This window comes from Zosterops lateralis, assembly GCF_965231275.1.
Source record: "Zosterops lateralis genome assembly, chromosome: 4".
Taxonomy (NCBI): Eukaryota; Metazoa; Chordata; class Aves; order Passeriformes; family Zosteropidae; genus Zosterops; species Zosterops lateralis.
In genome coordinates this window covers 52,663,393-52,677,030 of record NC_139765.1, presented here as the reverse complement: position 1 = coordinate 52,677,030, position 13,638 = coordinate 52,663,393, and positions in this window count along the sequence as shown.

Sequence of the window (13,638 nt, the reverse complement as noted above, 5' to 3'; positions counted from 1 at the left end):
GAAATAGGAATGAAAGCCAGTTTCGAGATGTGTGCATGGCAGGCAGGAAGACGGTGATTAGCTGGAGATGGGTGAAAAGACAGAAAAACAAAAGACAGAGGAATGTTGCCTTTCCACCTCTGCAAAGGCATCAGGGAACAAGTACATAAGAAAGAAGTCTATAGAGTTTAGAATATAAAATGACATGGTAACGTAGTAGTTCTTATAGGCTGCATGCAAAGTTTGTAGGTTTTGTATCTCACGCCGGTTGGTCACTGTAAATTAGAATATTCAACACAAAAAGAGATATAATGTATTGTAACAAGGTGATCGCTCTCTTCTCTTCTCCTGGCTCTCCTACCCTCTTCTCTGGCCCTCTCACCCCTCCCCCCTTACCTCTCTTGGCCCATCTCCTCTCCTCTCTCTCACCTCCCTTGCTCCTGCTTTCTCCCCACGTTTTTCCCCTGCTCCTGCCCTGTTTTTACCCCTTAGCTCTCTTCTATCTCTCTCTCTCCCCATTCTCTCTTTAGGGCTTTGCTCCAGCCGAGGCTGGTGGCTGGAAGCAGGCCCGCTTTACCCATGACCCTTGTAATAATAAAGCCACATGTTTCTAGAATATCTCAGGTCTACAGAGTTCCTTGTCCCCGCCATCCACGGAAAAATTTCTACAAATGTTTTTTTTTCTTGTCTCTGACTTCCTTGCATCAGAGGTTTTGACAGTAACTACATTCATTTTATACACACCTGAAGTTTCACTGAAGAAAAATTTAACTTTTTGTTAAATCAGTATTGATTTAGTACAAATTCACACAGCAAAAACAGAATGAAGAATTCAGTAAAGGAGACCTGATACACCAAACTGATACAAAAGAGCAGAGAACAAGCACTCCCAAGATAATCTTCCATGTGAAAACCACATAACTATAACTTTTTCTGATAATTTTTGCTAAATAGGGACTCGTTTATTCTATCACCATGTGTGTAATTTAGAAGTGCTGGAGTTTCTTTGCAGCACTGCCTCATCTTTAATGATAACAGAAATGCAGAAACTGGATCTACATGGTCTCTTTCTGATTATTTTTTTTCAAATTTTCCCCATCATATTCATATTAGCAGAACAACAATTATTTAAGGGAGAAATAAAAATAATTTTTTAAGTCCTACAATGATCAGTACAAAACTAAGTTCTGAAAAGTATGAATTACACATATTTTGCACCCAAATATTCCTACAGCCGTTGACTTTGAACTTCAATGCCCACCTTTAATCAGTCTAGATTAAGATTATTAAAACCCTAATCCTCTGAAATAAGCTCTGTGCAAAAGCACAGTATCATCAACTTATTTTTACTGCACTTACTACAGTGATCTGACACAACCTTAAATGTATATAAAACAAGCATTTCTTAGAGAAGTTTATTGATCACTGATTCTGGTGCATGACCTTTTTTGTTAATTCAGCACTGAGAGCAACTACTTTCATAGTTCATCTTTCTAGAAACTGAAATACATTTTTGGAGACATATTACTGTTTTGTTTCCTTCTCAGAAACTATTCTGAAGGACAGTTAGGATGTTAGTCCTTCACTTGATGAAGTAATCAGTCATAAATAGTCTATCATTTCTAAATAATATCATCACTGCTTTATGTTATCATTGTTATTATTATTATTATTATTATTGCCTTCGGAGAAGAAAGACAATCCTAGGTGTGGTGGAATGAGAAATTCAGCAATGTGTTAGTCTGAAACCCTGCAATTCCCCGAGGCTATAAAGAGAAAGAAAGACACAAGATAGGATAATTAGAGAACATGTAGTGCTGACACAATGCAGGGCAAATTATGTGGGTGTGCTGTAGAGAAAGTGTCAATGCCTGTATTAGCATAGAGCAGGCTTTACAGGAACTTGGGATAGTACCCAGCCAAACTGTCTTATTATATTAGAAGTTAAAATTCTGTGAGTACAGCCCACAGGTGGGGAAGACAAGTCATGCTAAGCCTGTAGGAAACTGAGACCAAATGAAAGCATTCACTTTTGAAACTTTTGCAGAGCACCGTCTTATTGATGGCATTTGCTTTTGATGACAGGCTGGAAATCACAAGCAGCAGGGCCTCATTAGCATGCACACATTGTAATTTAAAAAGAAAAATAAAGATGAAAATACAGGAAACATCTCTTTTCTTCAGAGCAAGGACTTAATAGCAAAGGACTGCAGATTGAGATACTACTCAATCTACCAGTACTTCCTACACTTTTGTACAATTGCCAAGTTAAACAACTAGGCAATTCTATGAGGCCATATACCTGCTAATATAGGAAACCAAATTTGTCATTTGGGGTTCACACAATTATACCCGAGGAGTGAGGATTGTATACAAACCCTGCTAACCACTTTCAGAAAGCTTATGTTTTCTATTAGCATAACAAACCAAAGACAACCTAGAGGAGTAACATACTGCCACACTCTTAATTGAATATGTATTTCTACTTCCTAGTGTCTATAGTTAGTTTAAAGCACCCCTGCAATGGGATTTTGCATGCAGACTGCTTAGGGATTTTGTATCTAGCAACAACTCCAGCAGCTGCCTTATTCTGCCCACTCCTCCTCATGTGAATCATCACATTGAATCCAAGGAGACTGCTCTCATAAAGACTATTCTTATAATTACGTGGTTTCACAATTTGTTGTGTGTTTTAATCTATGCAGCAAACTCGTTACTTGGTGCTTTCATTAATAGCCATGTCCACTTTACTATTTATTTAAGTGTTGATTTATTCAGAACAGTAATCATCATGACCCAGATTGGGTTTTTAGAAACAGATAACTTCTTTGAAATGGACACTTCATACATTTCATTGGCATGAGACATGTAGCCACAGAGTATGCTGCTGTGTGAGTTGAGTTTGAAGATTGTAAAGGAATGTGTGAAACTTCAAATGACAAAAACATGAGTTCAGAAGAAATTTCTTTTTTTATTAGGTCTGAAACCATGGCAGTCAAGAGTACTCTTCTAGGTGGAACTGTTTGGATATTTTTAATACAGTTTTAAATTACAGAAATCCTGGGAAATAAATAATGAACACAGAGAGACAGAGGCAGAGAGAGTGCTCTTACACTTGAACTAAATGTGACTTGTCAGGATTATAATCAGGTATGCACTGTGTTGACGAACACAGTGTTAGGAGATATTTTCAAAATTCAAAATAAAAATAAAAGATTTGAAGGTCAATCTGAATGCAAAAGCTAGAAAAGACAAAGAAAATCTGCCAGTAGTTCACAGCATGTCAAGAGGAGGAAGAAGTAGCTTTATGCACTCCTCTCTTTTGAAGGCAATTGCATCTGGTTCTGTACTGAAAAGCCCTCTGGGTTTCCCTTTCTGCCTGTGACACGGCAAAAGTAACATTTCAAAGTGCAAGGGGAAATGCCCCTGAGTTCTCTAGTTTCAAAGAAACGTTAGCTATTTTTGAGTTTTTCATTAGTTCCTACTTTTTCCTTTTTCTTTCTGTAGCTCCACAGCAACTCAGTAATGATCATTTCTAAGTCAAAACATTTTAAAGAGTCCAGCCCACAGAAACCAAAAATGTTGCAGACAGGAGAAAGGACTGCTGTGGTGGGGCTTGCTCTTACTGTGCAGTACTTCACAGGGATGTTTCCATGTGTTGTAAACGTGATATCTGCTTTGCCACCCTCCTTTTGAAATTGATGGTCAGTTAATCCCCGGCCAAACAGGAGAAGACGTAGCTTTAGCAAAGCAGTTTTAAAAGCCTTTCATTACAGCCAATAATTTCCAATTCCCTTTCAAAAGCAACTTTATCTGAGCTTATATATGCTAAATATCCCCAAGAGATTAGAAGATCAATGAAAGTCTTCTCTGTATATTCAAATACATTTCCTCGTCCTTCAGACCATTCTACCCATATATGAATACAAAGCACGGCTAGAGATTAATTGCTTCATTCTATCTGCAGATAATCTTTAAATGATTCCTCAAGAAAGTCTACTGGTATAGAGCAATTGTATATTCTGTTTTTCCCAACAGTGTGCCATGATGTGTTTCAGCAGGTCCCTTGGTCTAGGAACCCACAACAAGCAACTCCTTTTCCACAGTTTTCCTGTGACATTTCTTCTGTAGAAAATGCCTCTTTCAGAGCTATTTTTCTTGAGAGCAATACTGCACGGTGTAGCCCATACACAGAAATCAATATTTAAAAGCTCCTGCTTCATTATTTTGCCTCATTTCCTGTCCTGATTGAGTGAGAAGGGCAGAGGGCAGGGAGCCTGACGGCAGGCGATTATGAGCAGGCCCCAGCAGCAGTGAGGAAGCTGCTCAGAGGCTGCTGCTAAGGAATGAATATTTATGATTTCTTATCCTGTAACCTATTTCAAAGCCTAAAACCTACAGCCCAATAGTGCTCAGGGCTTGGCAAAACCCACAAAGCAGTAAAAATCATTTATTCTATAAAGGTGGAAGCGTGTGTGAAGGTAATTGAAGGGAGATTTTGACCATGTCTTTGAAACAGACTCTGACTTAACTCTAAATCTGAGGGCTAAACTGTATCTGCAGCTGTCCCTGTAGTCATGAACCACATGACTGGGTCTGGGTGGGTGTAGATAAGAATAAAATCTATCCCATGATGGGAATTTTGGAAAGTAGATTCATTTCCTGGGAGAAAAACATATAGAGAATCACCTTTATGGTTCCATCAACAGTTTATTTAATTTTAGTTTAAGAATATTTAAATTTAGAATAAAATCTTCTTTAAAATTGAAAGTACATTTTATTTGAAGACTTTCCATTTTTTTAAGTTACAAGTACTTAAATTACAAGGATGCCTTTGTGGCAAAATGTTCTGTTCCATTCCTAGAGTCACTTGCCATTGAAATGCAGTAGACCAGAATTGATTCTGCTTTTTTCCAAGCATCTCTAGTCTCAATTCTCAAGACCATCATCCAGAATTATATTCAAAGAGTTAAATTCAGAAAAAAAGTGCCTCACATGGGAATTTTGTCTCTAAAGGAGATGTACAAAATCATCATCGATGAGTTTCTGTCTTCCACCTTCTCTTTCCTGTACCTCTGAAGGGAGCCTATCATGACTGAGACACACTTTGGTTTTAGCAGTGTTCACCTCTTCAGAATTACATGTCGGTATGGGCACATCTGTGCCAAACCAAGTGCCTGCTTTAGGCTGAGAAGGCAAAATCCAAATGTCCTTCCACCTGACTTCCCTCCATGGCTTACTCCACTCCAATTTTTGAAGGAATTGCAGGGAGTTATATCTGGATCACTCCTCTGAAACAGCAAGGTCTCTCATTCAACTCTAAGGTCAGAACCACAATACCTATGGCCTTTTCTGGACTACCTGCTTAAGTGCTTTACAGCATTCCTCTTTCCTACATACAAAAATTATGGGATTGCTCCTTGTCAGGTCAGTGGTGGCACTGCAACAAAAGGTCAATAAGACAGTCAGGCTTTGTTCACACAACTCACCTCTCTGTCTTTCTCTCTTTAAATTGTTAATCCACTTCAGGTCTCCTAAAGCCTTTGACATAAATCTTGCCCCTGGGGTCAGCTACTTTGTGCTTCTGGGTGCAATGAAAGTGATGGATTAGAGTTGAATTTTTGAAATTTAACAGAGAGGACTTGGGGGATATGCCTTTTCTGAGCATCTATATATACACTCAAGATGACACCACACATTTGAATCTTGGCAGCCTGGAGTTTTGCACCTTCCCTTGTGCCTGGAGTATATCTTTCACCTGACCTTCATCCTGCAAAGAAGGGGGAATGCAGCGACTACCAAATTTAAATCTAGTAGCACTTTGTTTTCTCCTCTTTTTCAAATGAATCAGCTTATACATCTGCAGTGTTTGCGTGTCTGTGTGTGTGTGTGAGTGTATGTGTGTGTGTGTGTAATTGATGACTGCTTCCAAAAACACAAATACAGAGCTACACAGGCGAAGAGAGCAACATGGCTTATAAAATTGTTTTAACCCATCCAAACTGAATTTGTGCATTTGCATCTGGCAGATGGGACATAATAACATAACCTATCCTCACACCCTGTCTGGACACTCATAAGATGTAAGCCCTCAGTAAAAAAAAAAAAACAACAAAACAAAACAGAACATAAAAACCTCACCCAAAACTAAACAGTCTATTTTCAGAAATAAAAACAGCTACCACATTAATATTATTTCTCTTCCTTCTTCTCTTGCTACAGTGTGTGCCATTGCATGCTGTCCTGGCTCTGCTCCTCACCACCCACAAACCGAGAGATTGAATTCATTGGCTTTGGTTTCCCCATGAATCGTTATGAGTTATCAGGCAGCTCCAGCAACCCCTTCTGCATTATTTCTCACTGGAGTTTTGACTTGCTAGAGCAACAGTAAATCTTTAGTTCATTTCTTTCCACCTCCCCTTGTTGCTTGCAGGGTCAGACAGAGGGAACCTCCAGCCCCACCAAACAGAAACTACTCTCAAAATGACAAATGCCCAAGGCATGAATATCTCCACACACTCAGGTGTTATACTATAGTGGTAACTGCATCAGCCAGGATACCAATAAGACAATGCGAACTTCTGGCTTTTTCATTCAGGTGAAAAAAAATAGATGATTCTAAAAAATGACATCTTTATTGATCTGGGGACATTCTTGACAGTAATTAAATGGGAAATACCTCAGATTCCTATAATAAAGTCTGATAATTTTTTTTCAGTAGAAGTAAGGCATATCCCTCACTGCATTTAAAGCACCAGCAATTCCAGAACAGCAAGGAGGTATTTATATGCATGTAAAAGACTTCCCACTATATTATAGGGAACGACATTTCAAACACTAAACTCCTTATATCCAAAGTAAACCAAAAATGATTCAAAACTATACTGTGTTTTCAGATCTGCCACAGTTGTCACAGCACTGGGGCCCTCCTACTCAAGTCAGGGCATCTCCACTCAGTTCCAGTTCCATTCTGCACTGTCCCAAGGCATGCAGGAAAATGACATTTACTCGTGGTATACTTCTCTAAATCAAATATCTCTCACATATCCATTCAATATTCCAGTCAAAAAGTAATTATCTGTGCTGACTACACTCACCTGAAGAAATGCGGAGAGCAAGAAAAGAAAGTTCATTTTCTATCTGTGGTGGCTGTTTATGAAACAACAGTTACTGAGTGCCACGGGCACCATGTTATTGTGATCACACACCTTTACTGCACAAACCCCAGGTAACAACAGCCTGCACATTTTTAGTACAGCTCTCCATGTGTTACCAAGTGTCAATGGTAACCGTGCTGCTTGACACAGAACTTGTAAATCTCCTTAAGGAGTGAAAATGCTTCACCAGGTCATTTAAAGGATATGCAGGAAGTCATCCAAGCTCGTCTGCTGGTCATAGAAGAACTTTGCATTGGAGGGAAGGCCTGCATATAGGTGCCCTCATTTATTCTAAGCACTGGGTGACCTCCTTTAGAGTTTGCAAGAGCTTTCCCTTCAAAATGGACTTTAACAGAGAGCAAACATCCCCAGCAGAGTATAGCTGTACTTCAAGGTAGCAGAACTATGGCAAGCAGCAAACTAAAACCTTGGCTTCTAAATCTCTTCTTTTCTTTGCCATAGGGAGACTTTTCCAAACAGAAACAGTCAAGAAGAAAAAGTGTCCCTGTCTCTGGAGACATTCTTCTTCCTAGCATCTAATAGACAGAGAAAACAACTGATACAAAAAGACAAGAAAAGTTCAAGGAAAGGAGAAGCCAAGAATAGTACCAGAAACATATCTTAGATTTTTTAATGCTCTCTAAAAGAGCCAGAAAATAAATTTCTGTCTGTAGACTCCTTCTTTGGTAACAAAGTTCAAAGAAAGACTTACCTAATATTGTCCATATATTTTTATTCTATTTCATTCCTGGTGCACAGGGTATAAATCTTGCAAAACATATATTTTGGCAGGCAATTATGGTTATACTCCTCAGATTGTTTTGTCTTGTGAACATGCACTAAGATGCCATAAGATGTATGAAGACCAGAAAAACCCAAAGTGTCTTTTCTAAATAGTTGTTGTAGGTGATTTTGTTTAGTTTGGAGTTTTGTTTTGTTTTGTTTTGGTTGGTTGGTTGGTTTTTTACTAACACCTAGAAATATCTTCATACATCTCAGATGTTATAGTATGCAAATCATGTGTGCTCACAAATTTGGGTGATAAAGAATCTCCCTTTGAAGCAACATAATCACAGTTAAGAAAACATAACTTTAACTGTATTTATCTGTTTATAGCATATTAGGTTGGACCTAATAGCTAGGCAGAGGACTCTAGCAGGGATGCAATTTTCTGCAAAGTCATTTGCAATATCAGATTAAGCCAATCTACACCTTCCGCAGGTGCCAGGTGGGAGTTGCTGGCTCTGGTATCAAAGTGTTTACTCAGTCAGGGACTTGAGAATTAATCACAACTTACTGAGGGAATGATATTTCAGTTGTGTAAGGTTCTCCCAGAATTCATGGCACTGATGAGGCCATAAAGGAAGAAATGACAGTGTGTGCTTGGGTTTTAGCAGGTGTGGACAGAGATCAGCCCTGTGGTAGTAGAGTGAATTTAGATCAACTTAAACTTCTTGTAAACTTGACCATAAGGGAAAAAAGACAAAATTCCACTCCAAAGGAGTTTAACTGGGTGTAAAATGGGTGGGTTTGGATGTCTAAGAGAAAGTTTTTGTGTTTTGATTCATCTTTAATTAGATGAAAGAGAAATATTGCATCACATGCTGTTAGGGCTTAACACCAGGCAATCAGCAATATAAAGTTCAATGTTATTTACATTTGTTTTCTCTCTCCCTCACTCTAAAAGCTGCTCTCATCTTCACACTCGTTAAGTAGTCACTTACAGTACTGGTTTTGGTTTATTAAAATGAAAGGGAAATTTTTCCTTTTATTCTTTACACAAAATCCTATTAAAGTTTTAGGATTTGCCTGACCCAGTATTATTGAGCATCCCTCAATATCATCAACATCATCACTGCATTGACTCTCAAATTGGCTTATTGGTCCAGTAACATGAGAGAAAAGATGTATTTGCCATCATTACTCATGAGATGCAGGATGCATTCTCTGCTTCCCCTGTAGCAGCCTATTTCAGACATGAAATACCTAAGATGCATGTAAAATTAATCATTTTGCCCTGACATGCAGAGCCCAGAGTTAGTCAAAGCTCTGTATAGTGTCCCAAAACAAAATGGTAAATTCCACTCAGGAAAAATCCCCAAAGTGGGAATAAAATTATTTTACATTTATCTCCTAAGGTATATATTTTACTGGGAGAAAAAACAACAACAGTAAAACAGCTTCCCCTGGACTGATGCCAGCAGCCTGGCAGACAATCTCTTGGTGTGTTTTGGATATGGATAGGAAATCTTTAATGTTATTAGAGAGAAAATTATTACCCAGAAATGTTCCAAAAAGAAGGTTAGTAGAAACAGCTTGGAAAACATTTTCTTGGGTGTGACAGAAGATGTCTTCATTGTAGTCTCTGAAATAAGAAAAAGGATGATGTTTAGACTTGATTTTATTAAGAAATAAGATATATCAGAAACTTGTTATAGAAAACAATCTTGGATTGTGAAGTAAAAGCTTATTTCTGTTCGAGTAAAACCAAAAAATAAAAACATGTGTCTGCAGCTAAGACTTTTTTGAATAACCAAGTGTTCACAAGTCAAAGAATCTTCATAGCAAAATCAAACAGATGCAGCCACTTGAAAGTGGTCTTTCTTCATATCAAAGGACCTAACATGATCCAGAGTGTGTATTTCTGAATGAATGAAAACCTTGAACAAAGGTCTGCCTGATCCACTGGAATATTTAAGAAAAAATATTTGAGAATAAGAAGAATATTAAAAATAAGAACAGAATAAAAAAAAAGAGCACAGACATCTATATATAGGGTGCCAAGCCAGGTAAAGTTCGCTATGGTAATAACCAAAAATAATCAAGCCGAATTCAGCTTTCTGAGGGAGGGCAAGGAGAAAATTTGTCCAGCTATAAAAATAAATGATTCTAGAACAGGGCTACGAGAATACTAAAAAGGTAAAGCACGATATAATGTTGGTGTAGTCCAAAGCTAAAAATGCTTTGGTTAGCTTCCAAGAGTGATGATGTAGAAAACTAATGCAAAATGAAACTAGATAATGAGAATGCATATTTAAAACTAGAAATTGTCACTAATGCAAAGGAGAAAAAGCATAATGAACATAGGGCAAGTAGTGAGATAATTTGCTCAGAACTGGTAGTGAATTTGTAAATCCCAGACCAAGTATTTTAGCAAATCCTTCTGCATAATTGAAGGTAGCAAATGAGGTATCTATATTTAGGAAGGTGACGTGAGCAATTTCAGTCTAAACTCTAAAGTCTAAAACATAGCAAGCTGCAGAACAGGCATTTAAGGAAGGAACGACTAAAACCTTGGAGATAACCGAGATGAAATCCAACATATTTTGCTAAGGAGACTTCTTAAGAGATTGACATGAAAGCCTTCTTTGATGGTCTTTGGCCAAACGAAGTGAAGTATATCTAATTTATCTGGATTTTAATAAATGTTTAATGTTCTTTTTGTAAATATGTAAACATTAGTTACGCTGGAAAATTTAGAGATTAATAAAGGAACCATAAGGAATACATTCCAAGTATCACGGTATGTGATTTGTTTTAATTGCTTGTTCTTCATTTATGGTATAGTCTGTTAAAAGAGTGAGTAAGCAAGGTATAACACCTGGGAAGAGCAAAGGCTTGTTCCTTCTCTTGGGGGCAAATAGATGTGCCTGGCAGTGAGCAGCTTTGAGAGACCACTGTGAGAGACAGGTCAAGGAATGAGAGAGAAAATAGGCAGGGCTTGGAGTTGGTGCTCAGGCTAAGAATCTCAAATAGTCCTGTAAGGACAGGAGAGGACAGGGAGGTGTCAGAGAGTGCAGAAAAATTTTCCAGTCAGCCAGAGACGACTGGGAAATTTCCTGCAACTCAAAAGTCATTGAGCTAACTGAGGGTAAACACAAAAGGAAAGAGCTTTCCACAAGAGACAAGTGGGCACCAGGTAAATGTCAGGGAACAATTTTTTACTAATGTCCCTTGCCTGTATTTGTTGTATTTTCTCTGCTTTGGGACTTAATTCTAAATAAATTATTATTCTATATTAATTCTATTAAATTAAATTAATTCTAATATTCTAATTAAAGGTGATTTTTTGAGTTCAAAATTTGAGGGCAGTTTGCAACAAGTAGGTCTTACCTAACTGATTTCAAAGATGTAGGTGACTCTGGGCCTTGTCAAGTCAGGGAAGAGAATGGCAAAAACAGTAAATGAAAATGGGTAGAACAGAAAGGATGGGTATTTGGCAGAAAAGAAGTAACCAATGCAGTTCATCAGGAGTCATTGTTTACATTAGTGACTATAAAGCACTATATGCTCATGGAATCCATCCCTGGGACAACACTGAAAGGATCATCAAGACAGGGAAGATTAAAGTATCATACATAGAGAAAGACATAATTAAAAGAGTATAAATTATAAAGTAAAGAAATAATATTCAACTAATTAACATTATCAGTTCTGAACACATTGGAAAAAACACATTAAGTTAGGAGCTCTTCATGTTGAAACAGCAGAGAAAGATAATGAGCTTTTGAACTCAAGGTTAACTCAGTAATGCATGTAATGCAACCAGAGTAATGTAAAAGTGACTCCATGATGTTTTAAAAGAGCGGTTTCTGGTAGAACAGTAATACTACTGATACCTGCCTCATTGTACAAGGCATTACTAAACATTTGCCAACAATATAGAGAACTTTTCTGATCCTCTATATTAAACAGTCATAGAATCAAAGAGTGGCTTGGGTTGGAAAGGACCTGAAAGATCATCTGGTTCCAACCCCCTGCCAGGGGAAGGAACATCTCCTACCAGACCAGGCTGCTCAATGTCCCATCCAACCTGAACTTGCAAAGAAAATATGAGGTCAAGCAACAAGAGATAAGGAAGAAGAACATAGGACTGAGCTTCCATGCTTTGTGAGAAGAATCAAAGCAAGCATGGCAAATTGAAGCCCGAGAGGGCAATATATTCCTTTCTATAAATACATGAGTCAAGTAAATGATAAGCATTACAAAAAAATTCAGCAAAGGGATAAGTCCAAGTCAGAAGTGAGGGTTATGTCCAGAGTGTTCCCACTAACACATTTATGGAAATCAGGTTTCTAACAGAGCAAAAAATGTAACTTGTCTTCTCTTAAATTGCCTCAACAACTTTCCTGTCTTACTGTAGGAGATAACATGGAATTATGCAGCAGGTGCTAAATTATATCTACATGAATGTCTGGGGAAAGCAAAATGTCTTGGCTTAATACTATAATTTTCCAAAATATCAGCAATATTGAAGAAAAGTGGAAAACAAAAGATTTCATAATAGCAATGAAAATGATGATTTGGAAAAGAAACACAGTTAGATTTTTCATACCTCTCTTAGCTGTTTTCCAAAGTATTTTTGCTTTAATGAGAATATTATCCATAACCAAGTCTATAAGGTATCAGATGTAATACCAAGTGCAGTTATAAAATCCTGTAGTTTGTCACTTATTTCACTCTCAGGTTCTTAATCAGCAGAACACCCCCATGTTCATGTCCTCCAAAGGCAAGGCACATTCCTCAGCTGGATTTTGGCTGGCAGTTGGAAGTATATTTGAAAAAAACCTACTATGAAAAATCAGTGCTTTTACTGCATGCATGAGAGGATGAGGAAGAGAATTTACCACATGAAACAGATGGTTGTCAAGCTGCTTAATCAACTACTACAAAGTCCTGAGATATTACAAAGAGGGAACTATAAGAAAAGTTATCCCAAATGGCCAAGACTGCTATTTAATGCTGAAATAAGAGATTAGTTACTATCTTGGGCACGTCTACATTTCATTGCACTTTAAAATATGCCTTGTAAATTCCACATACAGCATCATGGCCTAACAGTATTCAATAAAAAAATGATGTGTTATCATCTTTGGGCTGTCAAATCTGAATCTGCAGCATCAAACAGTACCACAATCTTCACCTAAATTATGGATTGTAAAACAAACCATGATTGATTCCCTAATTTCCATTTTAATGGCACTACAAATGGCAATATTTACACCCTTTTTGGCATTATACCTCATTTTGGCACCACAGAGACTGATAAATAGCATTTTATGTCCATTACCAAGGACATAGATTGTTTACAATTTACTTATTCTCGACAGTTTAGATTTACATGTACTGGATAGAAAATAAATTTATCTTAACCTAATATTTGTTTTCTACAGGAGTTCCATCTCCAAAATTGTACTTGGATCACAAAAGTAAATAACCAAGGAAGAAAAAGTAGATGACATCTTTAGGGGGCCAGTCCTGCTGTTTGCTGCAGCAGAAACAGCACCATAACCTACAAGATGAGATTAATATACAAAAGAGAAGAGAATCTTCTGTTGTTAATGTTTACTTCTGAATGTCTATTTATACTACCTTCTGGAGACAGAGGATTGAAAAAATATATGGGGACACAGAACAAAAGGCCAATGCTTCTGAATTTTTTAATTAGTGATACTGACTTTGATCTAAGTTTTCAAGACAGCTCTTTTACAAAGTAAATGAG